The following is a 14,081-nucleotide window of genomic DNA, read 5'->3' as shown; positions in this document are numbered from 1 at the left end:
TGTGGTGTTCTCAAGTACACCTGTCTGTCTCCTGGTCAGTGAATTACCCATAACCCTTCCAAATGGTGTTATTTTTTATTTGGAGTATATTTACCCAACTTTTTTTTATTTGCTAGAACTAACAGAGTTTTTATAAGACATTCCCAATCAACCAGTCTAACAGTTTTGCTTACCTAAAGTCTATTATTGAAACCTGTTAGTTGCCCAGGTTAAGGATTTTCAAAGACTGATGTTTGGAAATCCCAAGAGGTTTGGGACCCCATTCTGAAGCAAATGCAAAGGCACACTTTCTGATGGCAAAAACAATTGTAACGGTGTAATGTTATTGTTCTGTGTATTGTTGTATTATACCGTTCAAATGATTGTATTCATCTCTTTACATTTTCCGTAACCTTTCCATTGGCCCAGATCCAATTGTCTAAGCCTCTTTTACATTTGCACATCCGAGCCAAGCTGTTGCCGAGCCCAGCCAGCCCAGCCCAGCCAGGTACCTTGAGTTGCTTTTACACTGAAGATCCAAGCCAACCAAATGACGTCATGTGTAATGAACATGCTGAGTCGCAGAAAATAGAGAGGAGGTGTATGGCAAAAAACTTTTTTTTTTTTTCTGATGCTTTGCCATTCAAACATTTACATGCAGTATAAACTTTCTGGCCTAAAATTAGTAATAATGATAATAAAAAATAACCATGAAGTCATGCATGCTTGAATATGTTGATTATTGTAGCTCTATACAAAGATGATCCTTAGTTTTCAGTGTTATTTTATTTATGATTAACTTATTTATAAAGCAACATTAAAGCCATATGTCTTATCTAACGTAAGTTAAAAGAGTTCATTATTTCTGTTTTATTCTTAACAGAAGAGCCCAAGTTAAATCAAAGCACTCGCTCGTCATACAAACTGTTAATGTATGGAGATTCACATTTAGTGAAATGGACAAAAATAAATAAAAATTCAGTAGAAATCTGTAATACTTTAGTTTTAGCATTGTTAATCTGTGAAAAGACCATTTACAATGGCAGAATACACTGAAAAGAAACTTAAACATATAAAATAAAAGACAAAAGCAATAAGGTTACAGATGCAACAATCAAGAATCACCAGCGTCATGACGAAAGTCAATAACCCCAACCATGGCCTGCTTCGGCCCCGAGCCAGAGTCAGATATGTTATCGGGCCAGAGTTTCACTGGTCAGTTCGGGTCTAGTATATTGCCAGTGTAAAAGCACCTGACCCCTGAGGGTCCCAGGCCCTCACGGGTTGGGTGTGCCAGTGTAAAAGGGGTATAAGATTGTGCTAAGCAATTTTAACATTGAAAACACTGTAAGAAATAGAAGTTCTTGCAGGACCATATAAAAATTAATTAATTCTACTAATATTTAACAGGTTTAGACAAGCCCCAAATACAGTAGCTTTAATGGACGCCCTTTATTACAAGTTCTCTAAACACCTTTCCTCTGTTGAAAGAGCTTGGGAACTGAATATTCTAGTCTGGAGCACCCAATGACTAACCCTGAATACTACCCTTAATACAATAGTTATAGTTGCTATGTTATTAAATTACCCAAAGTGACTCCCGAGCTACATGACCACAATATGTTTTCACTTTAACATTGCTGAATAACCAAGTTTTTAAGTGTGAGAAGATACATATTGCAATAGGTGTTATATATAAAATGAGTAGGTGATATATAACTTTATAATACCCTTTTGTGGTCTGAAAAGATCTTTATATGTGGCCTAAACTGCCAAAATACAACATTTCAGAGAGAAACCCTTTTTATTATGCAGTTTGTATCCTTTCTGCTGTATCAGTATAGTACTGTAAACTACTACAATGTACTGGTACAATATGACTGCTTTATACACTGTTCTGCAGGTTTTTGTTGTAAATTTCCAAATTTCTTCTTTTGTCAAGGGGCTAACAGTAGTTCACAAATTCCTTTAAGTCATGTTTCCGATTATAAACATTAGAAACCAGCTACACTAAGTTCAATTCACAACACTGTGGATATTGCCTTTTTAATATATGATAGAAAAGTATGCTCCTTATAGTTTTCACATATAGAAAATGGCCCCTTTTTTATATATTTAAAATATTTGTGATATATTTAAAATATATTCTAGTCTGTAATCCATATATTTATTTTATATGGATTACAGACTAAAATATATTTTAAATCTATCACATATATTTTAAGTATCTAAAAAAGGGGCTATTTTCTATACATCAAAAATATAAGGATCATACTTTTCTAACATATATTAAAAATATATGTTTTTCCATAAGGGTTGTCCACACTGAGATGTGAGGCAAACCAGGTCACCTGCAGTCCAGCTCTTATATCAGTTTACCTCACCAAGGTTTAATGGAGATAAAACCTTACACGTTGACTGAATTATATACAATAAATACATGCCCTTAATTTTTAAATAAAGTTTCAGACTTAGATCACAGCCAACCCTTCTGTCCTTGTCAATAGACTCACATCCTTTTATCCTCACATCCTGCTATTATAAAACGATTATAAAATTATTAGATGTATTTACTTTTTAAAATAATACAGCTAATTAAAAAAACAAATCTTTCCAGTAACAGTAATACATGAACATCAGTTTATTCATAAATATAATAAATGTTGATTAAAATGCGTATTAAGTAAATCAATTCTGTATATAAATTATGTTAACATATTACTTGCTAATTTATTATTTAACAGACACCTTTATCCAAGGCAACTTACAGAGACTAGGGTGTGTGAGCTATGCATCAGCTGCAGAGTAACTTACAACAACATCTCACCTGAAAGATGGAGCACAAGGAGGTTAAGAGACTTGCTCAAGATCACACAGTGAGTGGCCAGGATTTGAACTGGAGACCTGCTGGTTACAAGCCTGTTTCTTTAGCCACCAGACAGCACAGCCTTCTATAAATGTATTATTTAATTATGAACATACATATTTAAACTTAGCAAATTACATACATCTGAAAACTAAGGAACTTGAATTATAGATCAGTGATTTTTTGAATAAATGTTCACTTAAAAATTGTACAATAATGTGCAGTTTGAAAAACTGCCAGAAGGGGAGCTGCAGGTGAAAGCAGCAATCCCATGCAAATGTCTCAAGCTAAAAAAAAATCCACCATTGTGACCTTTCAACTTTGCAATCCCCACCTGTTGATTTTAAATGTGGAGTATATGCAGCTGGCAGTCTTATTTAGGTAAAAATGATTGTAATTCAGTATTGGAGAAACAGAACCAAAATGACTGACAACAATTGCAAACACCATAAAATAAAATAGTAAGGGAACTTCAATGGAATTGAGTAAAAAACTACATTCTGGCTACTGAATGGCTGGCAAAAAATGTTAGTGTTGTGATGGAAATACCAAAAAAAAAAAAAAACCTACATTAAAACCAACCCAATACACCACAACAGAAACAACAAACAAAACCAAAAATTTTAGCTAGCACTATATTGGGAAGTTATTAAATAAAAATCTTTTAACATAAAAATAAGATAGAATAAAATCTAGTGAAGAAAAACAAACAATACATCCCAGAATTCCACAACACAGTTGCCTTGGAAGACATTCCTAACTAAACTCCAAAAATGGAAAATGTAACAGAAAAGTCTATAAGGTGGCATTTTCTTTTCTTTGGAATCGTTGCCCTATCTACAGAATCAAATGAAAGTACTGATTTTGAAGTGAGCGCAAAGTTTACCACCATGTTTTCTGTTGTAGAAATAATGGTGTTATAAAACTGCATAAGAACATAAGAACATAAGAAAGTTTACAAACGAGAGGAGAGGTGACCAGAACTGCACACAATATTCAAGATGAGGTCTTACAAGTGCATTGTACAGTTTTAACATTACTTCCCTTGATTTAAATTCAACACTTTTCACAATGTATCCGAGTATCTTGTTAGCCTTTTTTATAGCTTCCCCACATTGCCTAGATGAAGACATTTCTGAGTCAACAAAAACTCCTAGGTCTTTTTCATAGATTCTTTCTCCAATTTCAATATCTCCCATATGATATTTATAATGTACATTTTTATTTCCTGCGTGCAGTACCTTACACTTTTCTCTATTAAATGTCATTTGCCATGTATCTGCCCAGTTCTGAATCTTGTCTAGATCATTTTGAATGACCTTTGCTGCTGCAACAGTGTTTGCCACTCCTCCTACTTTTGTGTCGTCTGCAAATTTAACAAGTTTGCTTACTATACCAGAATCTAAATCATTAATGTAGATTAGGAATAGCAGAGGACCTAATACTGATCCCTGTGGTACACCGCTGGTTACCACACTCCATTCTGAGGTTTTTCCTCTAATCAGTACTTTCTGTTTTCTACATGTTAACCACTCCCTAATCCATGTACATGTGTTTCCTTGAATCCCAACTGCGTTCAGTTTGAGAATTAATCTTTTGTGCGGGACTTTGTCAAAAGCTTTCTGGAAATCTAAATAAACCATGTCATATGCTTTGCAATTATCCATTATCGATGTTGCATCCTCAAAAAAATCAAGCAAGTTAGTTAGGCATGATCTCCCTTTCCTAAAACCATGTTGACTGTCTCCCAGTACCCTGTTACCATATAGGTAATTTTCCATTTTGGATCTTATTATAGTTTCCATAAGTTTGCATATAATAGAAGTCAGGCTTACTGGTCTGTAGTTACCTGGTTCAGTTTTGTTTCCCTTTTTGTGGATCGGTATTACGTTTGCAATTCTCCAGTCTGTCGGTACCACCCCTGTGTCAAGAGACTGCTGCATGATCTTGGTTAGCGGTTTGTAAATTACTTCTTTCATTTCTTTGAGTACTACTGGGAGGATCTCATCCGGCCCAGGGGATTTGTTTATTTTAAGAGCTCCTAGTCCCTTTAACACTTCTGCCTCAGTTATGCTAAAGTTATTTAAAACTGGATAGGAACTGGATGACATGTGGGGCATGTTGTCAGTATCTTCCTTTGTAAAAACTTGTGAAAAGTAATCATTTAACATATTTGCTATTTTTTTTTCTTCCTCTACGATTTTGCCATTTGTATCTCTTAAACATTTAATCTCCTCTTTGAATGTTCTCTTGCTGTTGTAATATTGGAAAAACATTTTGGAATTGGTTTTAGCTCCCTTAGCAATGTTCATTTCTATTTCTCTCTTGGCCTTTCTAACTTCCTTTTTGACTTGCATTTGCAGTTCTGTGTGCTCTTTCTGTGTACTTTCTTTTTGGTCCTTTTTTAATGCTCTGTAAAGTGCCTTTTTTCGCTGAATATTTTTTTTAATTGATCTATTAAACCATTTTGGCAATTTAGTTTTACATTTAGATTTGTCTACTTTAGGGATATAATTGTTTTGCGCCTCTAGTACTACATTTTTGAAGAACAACCATCCTTCTTCTGTGGGTGTTTTCTCTATTTTACTCCAATCTACTTCTGTTAGTCTCTGTTTCATGCCTTCATAGTTTGCTTTTCTAAAATTGTAAACCTTAGCTTTAGTCTTTACTTTTGGGGATTTAAAAAACACTTCAAATGAGACCATGTTGTGGTCTGAGTTTGCCAGTGGTTCTCTGACCTCTGTTTTAGTTATTCTATCTTCGTTATTTGAAAAGACTAAATCAAGGCATGCCTCCCCTCTAGTCGGTGCCTTGACAAATTGTGTTAGGAAGCAGTCATTTGTCATTTCCACCATTTCTATTTCATCCTTCGCGCTACCCACCGGGTTTTCCCATTTTATTTGGGGGAAGTTGAAATCCCCCATTAGTATGGCTTCTCCTTTGCTACACACATTTCTAATGTCATTGTATAACAGATTATTGTGCTCACCGTCTGAATCTGGCGGTCTATAGCATGCTCCTATTATTATGCCCTTTGAATTTTTGTCCGTTATTCTGACCCATATTGATTCGGCTTTATTTTCTTTGTCCAGGTTTAACACCTGGGCTTCAAGACTGTTTCTTATGTATAGCGCTACCCCTCCTCCTCTTCTGTCCTGCCTGTCTTTCCTATACAGTGTATACCCACAAATATTATATTCGTCCCCATCACTCTCAGACAACCACGTTTCTGTAACACCTATCACATCATAGTTACCTGTTAGTGCAGTAGCTTCAAGTTCTAGAATTTTGTTTCTGATACTTCTAGCATTTAGATAAATACATTTAATGGTTGTCTTACCTGAGTTGTTGTTCTTGTTTTGATGCGGTCTCCCTTCTGTTTTTTTGTTGATTTCTCCCCCCTTCCTTTCTAGTTTAAATGCTTCTGAACCTGCTCGAGGATCTTTTCTCCAAGTAGACTGGTTCCCTTGTTATTTAAATGCAGTCCATCCCGTCTATACAGATAGTCCTCGTTGTAGAAAGTGGTCCAATGATCAAGATAGGTGAAGCCTTCCCGTGTGCACCACGTCTTCAGCCATGCGTTTTGATTAATTATTTCCAGCTGTCCATATGGTCCTTTGCAAGGTGCGGGTAGTATACCAGAAAATACCACAGTTTTGGTTTTCTCTTTTAATTTCCTTCCTAGCTCTCTGAATTTGTTTTGCAGGGATTTTGGTCTGTCTCTTCCAATGTTGTTTGTACCGATGTGGACGACTACTACCGGGTCGTCTCCTGTTCGTTCTAGGAGCCTGTCCACGTTTTCAGTGATGTGCTTGACCGAGGCTCCCGGAAGGCAGCACACTGTTGTAGTAAGGGGGTCCAAACTGCGAACTGAACTTGCTGTGTTTCTCAATATGGAGTCCCCAACAATCATGACCTCCCTTCTTTTTACTGTCTTGTCACCACTGTCAATAGGGTCCTGGATGTTGTTCCTTTCATTCTCTTGTTGTTGGTTCTGCTCATCAAAATTCTGAAGTGACTCAAATCTGTTGGTTGTTTTGATTTCTGGTGGTTGTGTTTGACGAAGTTTCTTTTTTTCCCTGCTTCTGCCTACCTGAACCCAGCTGTTCTGACCTTCTATCTCCCTGGTGGCTTTCAGTCTGTTAGGGGTGATGCAGACTTCCATGAATTGTGGGTGTGCCAGTTCCTCAAGATCCTGTTGCTGTCTCACTTCTTCCAGCTCCATTTCTAGCATACTTACTAGTTTATGCAAATCCTGGATCGCGCAGCACTTTACGCACACTTGGTTTAGCTCCGCTGGGTTTTCTCGGATTTCCCACATCAAGCAGATGTCACAGATTACAGGCTTGAAGACCATGTTGAGGTTTTTTTTTTTTTTTTTTGAAGTTTAGTTTCTTCTGCAACTGTCAACCTGCTTTCCAACTGCTTCGAAACTGCTCTGTACTTTTCCACGCCTGTACTTCTCCCACTCGCTGTCGCTGGGAAGACTGCCTCGTTTAACTGCGTTGTTCTGCTGTGCTGTCGGCTCCTCCCCTCGCCCGTGTCTCAAAACGGCGCTGAATTTGAATCAGCTGCTCCGAGTTTCAGCTTGTTTGTTATCAGAAAAACACACGCGGCTGTTTGACTTTGAGCTGCTGCTGTGTTTCCCCAATGTCCTCCGTTTTCTGATTAAAGCAATTCAAGATGCAATTTCTCCTTTCTGCTTCGAAACTGCTCTGTACTTTTCCACGCCTGTACTTCTCCCACTCGCTGTCGCTTCCACTCGCTGTCGCTGGGAAGACTGCCTCGTTTAACTGCGTTGTTCTGAACTAAACAATACCAGCAGAGCAGCCTGTTTCATACAGGTCTTTGTAACTCAGCAATACCAGCAGAGCAGCCTGTTTCATACAGGTCTTTGTCCAGTGACTGCTGGGTCTGATGCAAGAAGAATAAAACAGAGCGATTCAGTCTACTGTATCTTTCAAAGGTTTGCCAGCCAGTTGAAGGAGCCAATGATAGCAGGATAATCATGAGCAGGTGTTGTAGCTAGTTTTATATGTAAGAGTTATTTAATTCCTTTCAGAAAAATATGTGGGCATACTCTGAACTCCCTTCAACCTAGAACCCACTTGATCTCCTATATACATACAGTAGTCTCCAACTAACAGAACACCTTTCTGGAAGCAAGTGAAGTGTTCTCTTAGCCAAAGTGTTCTCTAAGACGAAGTAGACCACCAGACACCAGATAAATATATATTAATTGTCATGATGCACATGCATCAGCATATGAAATGAACAGAATAAATAAGAGAAAAGCAACAGGCAAGTGTATGTTAATAAACTATAATAATAAAGTAACAAACAAACTAATGTTATTAAACGAACTGTCAAACTAAATTAACACAGCACCACTACACACATTAAAAAATGCAGCAGCAGGTTTAGATTAATTATGAATACTTGTACAGGAGCAATATCCAAGACATGCACTAATTATTGAACAGAATGGTGAAGTTGAATAGTGATGAGTTATCAGGTTACAAAACAGTACTGTAGCAGCGGTGACAAAAAGATGTTCTTTTAAGCAAAGTTCCTGTTCTTCAGGCGGAGCATTTACAATGGGACAAATCAGTTTCACCACATAGGCGACGTGTTCCTATACACAGAGATAACTATTAGTTGTTTCTTGATAGTTCTGCATTACCAGTTCAAGTTCAAGGTTCAGGCAGGCCATTTCTGCTGCAATACAAAATGATTTGCACCACTGTATCTGAAAGAAAAGTAATACAGCTTATAAAAAAAACAACACTTAAAAGTTCAGTAAGTTCAATAAAATCACATCTAGTGTAATGCAACAACTTTTTAAAACTTTTAAAAAAGAGGCATTTACCAGATGTGAGTCAAATGGAAAATGTAGACTGTAACCCAAATTATGTCATTTTGCATATGAATCAGTAATGCTAGGGTGTGCTACATACCACAGGTATCATTTCATAGTATGAATCTATCTACAGTATGTTACTTGTTCAAGGATTTCCTAGGGTTAAAATGCTTGACAATGTATTAACAGCAGTTTATGTGAAACAACAAGTTTTGGTATAAGGTTTGGCTCTGAACGTTGTGTCCCACACCCATTTGTGACAATCATTCACCCACCCAAAAACACAGGTGAAGTCAGCAAAGGCTTCACCCATTAGTACATCTCTGCCTAGTCAAGTGCCACCTAAATATTTGCATGTGAACAAGAAATGACAGCTATGGCCAAAAATTTTGCATCACCCTATATAATTAACTCATTTTGATTCATAAAGTCGAATGAAACCTGTGGAATAATATTACGCTAACATATTGCATTACAAATTGTAGTAGTAGTTTTCCACCTACTTAAAGAAAAACTGACACAAATTAAAAAATGTGACCTTTCAAAATCTAACATGAAATACTGTACTATTATGGCTTCCTGTAGACTTTTTTGTGATATCATTTTGTAGTTTCTTTGATTACATTATGTTAAATAAAAGCTTTCAATTAAGTTTATATAGTCTCAATCCTAAAATCTCTAGGTGATACAAATCTTTTAGCTATAGCTATACAGTTTGTTGTATATAAAGGATAAAGAATGACTTTCCATCAGAGATGTTGCATGGTTTATAGTCTTCTGAAACTCTGAGCTTTACTTAATTGTCATGTAACATTTTTATGATATTCAGTACACACGCACATGCATTCCATCCACTCTTAAGACCACTAGACACCAGAGGCGATGGACAAGCGAAAATGGGCAGTGATGCTACAAAATTCATATCTTTCACACCACAGGTTACACTACAGGCAATGCGGGAGCAACGCAAAATAGTTATGACTGAATCCTATTTTTCTGCGATTTCTTTGCACGTCAACTAGAGGATTGCTTCAGTGTACAGTGTCCACCAGGGCAAGCAGTGTCCAAAATGATGGATATTGCTTGAAAAAATAATACTTGCCCTTGAAAAATACCCAGAGCTTTATAACAAAGATCATCGCAATTCTAGAGATACAGAGATGAAAGAGAATATATGGGAGTCCATTAGGAAGGCACTGGATAAGCCTGGTGTGTGTGATTTATTGCCATATATGCTGGAATACCATCAGAGACCCTCGTAATTTCCACATCATGGTCGAATATGTACCAGTCTTGATCATAGTTTTGTCAATAGCAATGTAATAGTTTTATAGATCTCTCTGTTTTCAAACCTGTTGCATCACATCTGTGTCGTTTCAAGTGATGTTGCTGCAACAGTATCTTGTTGCCTGATGAAACATCGCATTGCATCTGGGATGTAGCGGCCTTTACACTGTTCACTCGCATTCCGTTAAAAAACAGTCTCATCACAGAAACTAATCAATCATTAAAATATTCTCGAAATGAATCAATGGTGGTCAGGGACCTATATACCTTAGTTCTTGGCAGCAAGAGCACTAGGAGAAGTTATTGGTCAATAGCGTTATCAAAATAATGTGCTGTTGGTACCCTCCCCTGATATAAAGTACCAGTTCTTTGTTGAAGGTATGTAAAGGTGGTTAAGAATGAATTACATCTTAAGTAAGTTTACTATTATGAAAAAAATGGTCTTTTAAACCTTCAAAACTATAAATGATGGAATTTGTCAAATATAGTCGTTTTCAAGGGCAGGTGAAATAAAATTAATTTAAAAGTAAAATGTGTATCAGTGCATTCTGGGAACAGCTCTACAGAGCAGTTCTACACATGTAATTACACTGTGTAACACAATTTTTGTTCCTGGGTAGTAAGTGTTATTTCTTAATTGCTTATGCCTCAGAAGTATAGAAAATGGCTATTATTCCCCACAAACTTTGCTTTTGTGACCAGGACAGTGATATTTTGAAATTTACCTATTTCCAATGAGAAAACGGGCAAATTTGTGTCTTTTCGTTCACATAAAGTCAGAAAAAAACAACATATGAATCCAAATTAATATGTATTTATACTAAAGTAATACAAAAATGATGACAAAAGACTTTGAAGTGACTAGTTTTTCGAGATTTACGATTATACTGTAAATCACTTTCACGAATCAGCCCCCAAATGTAGTCTCCCATCATATTGTCGTTATACTGTCCATGTTCTCCTTGAATTTATCAAGATGAGCATCAAGGATATGGACTTTGAAGGACATCCTACAGCCCATTGTGCCATAGTTCTTCACCAGAGTCTCAACCAGCTCCACATAGTTTTCGGCCTTGTGATTGCCCAGGAAGCCCCAAATCACTGCGACAAAGCTGTTCCAAGCCGCTTTCTCCTTACTAGTGAGCTTCTTTGGGAATTCATTGCACTCCAGGATCTTCTTTATCTGTGGTCCGACAAAGACACCAGCTTTGACCTTTGCCTCAGACAGCTTAGGGAAGAAGTCTTGAAGGTACTTGAAGGCTGCCGACTCCTTATCTAGAGCTCTGACAAATTGTTTCATAAGGCCCAATTTGATGTGCAGTGGTGGCATCAGCACCTTCCGGGGGTCCACCAGTGGCTCCCACTTGACGTTGTTCCTCCCCACAGAGAACTCGGTCCACTGTGGCCAGTCCCGCCTGTGGTAGGGCACCTTGCTGTCCCTGCTGTCCCAAAGGCAAAGACAGCAGGGAAACTTGGTAAAACTGCCTTGGAGACCCATCAGGAATGCTACCATTGCGGCCTCTTGATGCCATCTCAGAAAAATGCAGATATGTATCCACTTAGGCAGCTGGAACTAAACTGAACTGGTGGGCTTAAGGCCCCTGTATTTATGCTACTATTTATATTACTGGAAAGTTCCAGAAATTTCTAGAAGTTACTCCATGTTTACTCAGCACTGAATCTATCTGGAATGTTCTGGAAAATAGGTACATTTCAAAATATCACTGTCCTGGTCACAAAAGCAAAGTTTGTGGGGAATAATAGCCATTTTCTATACTTTTGAGGCATAAGCAATTAGGAAATAACACTTACTACCCAGGAACCAAAAAAAAAAAAAAAAAAAATTGTTACACGGTGTTATGTTGTTAATATACACAATTAATTTAAAAACGAAGTTAGTGAGTCTTTGAATGTTACTCCCATGAAGATAACAATTTGTCATGCTTTTGTCCCTGCTAGCTAAATAAGTTTGTGTTAAATTAAACTCTCCATAAATCCAGCTGGTTAATGATTCAGAAGCTGATAGACCATTCTGAGAGAAAAAAAAGACAATTAATAGTAATTAATTACACGTTTAAAGTTAAGCTGGAACTTTTTCATCACAAGTGTAAAATATTTAAATTACAAGCAGCTGTTAAACAACAGTATTAATTAGTATTGTTGATTTTAATGAACATTTAAAAAAATATTTTCGTTTATATATCTGAAAGCATTCAATTATGGTTCATCTTTATTTCACTTTTCCATCTGAATGTTGATGAAGGCTGTAGCTAAACGCACCCACTGTTCTCCGTTTCGCTAATAACATGTTGCATTTTTAAATGGTTGATTCATAATTACAGCTATGTTCAAAAAATGTACATCACCTAGAAGTTTAGAGTTGAGACAATTATATATGTACAGTTGTAGTAAAAAATTTACACACCCAATGGAAAATTATAATTTCTAGAAATTTCTAAAATAATTTTAGTAAAAATATTTTAGCAAAAGTTTTGATTTTGTGGATGAGGGAAAAAATTACAAGAAATAGAGGTCTACAATTATTTATTTCTGCAAGTATTTTGCAAAACTCAAAAAATGCTAATTAAATGTATTCATACCCTTTGATGCAAGTATTGTCTGCAAGGTGCTAGACATTTCTATGTGATAATGCAGAACCTAATTCTAGAAAAGTCTATAAAACGCTGGATTATAGTTGAACATTCTTAGAGAGTATAAAAGTGTTAGGCATAGGATGATTGCTGTCATTACCAATAAGTCAATATGGGAAAAAGTAAAGAGCTACCTGAAGACCTTAGCCAGGAAATGTATTGTCAAAGCTGGAGAAGGATACAAGAAGATTTCCAATTTCAACTATTGTTTCTCCACCTGGAAGAAAGAAGGTTCTTTCACCAAGAACAAGAAGAAGAATTGTGTTAACGGTTAATAACGATCCAAGACTGACTGCCAAAGATATGCAAAGTGAATTGGCTGCAGGTGTGACTGGGGTTTCCATTCCAACCACAGGTCGAGTATTGCATGGTGAAGGTCTCAATGGTCGCAGGAAAAGGAAAAAACACTCTTAAGAAAACGTCACAAGGACAATCGCTTAAAGTTTGAAAAATTGCATTTGACTGATGGATATGAGTTCTGGTCAAAGGTTTTGTGGAGTGATGATACAAACATCAAGCTATTTGGTCATGCTGGTAGTGGTTATGTTTGGAGAAAGTCTGGTGAGGCGTACAAAGAAAAGAACACCATACTTACTGTCAAGCATGGAGGTGGTACTATCCTTCTATGGGGCTGTTTTTCCTGTAAATGGCACAAGAAATTTAGTTCCAATACATGATAAAATGGATTCCATGGCATACTAAAAAAGATATTGGCCAATCATCTGAAACTCTTCGCTACAAAACTTGGTTTTAATCGCAACTGGACGTTCCAACACAACAACGATCCAAAGCACACATCAAAATCTACTTCAGAATGGTTAAAGAAGAATAAAATCAAGTTTCCGGAATGGCCTAGTGGAAGTCTTGATCTAAATCCGATTGAGAATCTTTGATATGAGTTGAAGAAGGCTGTGCACAAGACAAATCCTTGGAATTTTAAGGAACTGGAACAATTTTGTGTTGAAGAAAGGTCAAAAATCATGCCAAAAAAAAATCAAGAATCATGCCAAACGCTCATTGACAAATATCCTAATCATTTAAAAGAGATTGGAATTGCTAACAGTGCCTCAACTAGCTATTAATTTAATTTTCCTTGTAGGGTATGAATACTTTTCAATTATCATTTTTGGAGTTTTGCAAAAAAAATTGCTGAAATAAATAATTGTAGACCTCTATTTCTTGTAATTTATTTTCCTCATCCACAAAAGCAAAACTTTTGCTATAAAAGATTTTTCCTATAATTATTTGTTTTTGAGAAATATCTAGAAATTATAAATTTCCATTGGGGTATGTAAACTTTTGATTACAATGATATATAGCTCTGGAAAAAATTAAGAGACCACTGCAAAATTATCAGTTTCTCTGGTTTTACTATTTATAGGTATGTGTTTGGGTAAAATGAACATTTTTGTTTTATTCTATAAACTACTGACAACAT

This window comes from Polyodon spathula, chromosome 5 (assembly GCF_017654505.1).
Source record: "Polyodon spathula isolate WHYD16114869_AA chromosome 5, ASM1765450v1, whole genome shotgun sequence".
In the NCBI taxonomy this organism is placed as follows: domain Eukaryota; kingdom Metazoa; phylum Chordata; class Actinopteri; order Acipenseriformes; family Polyodontidae; genus Polyodon; species Polyodon spathula.
Note: the sequence above shows the minus strand (reverse complement) of the source record.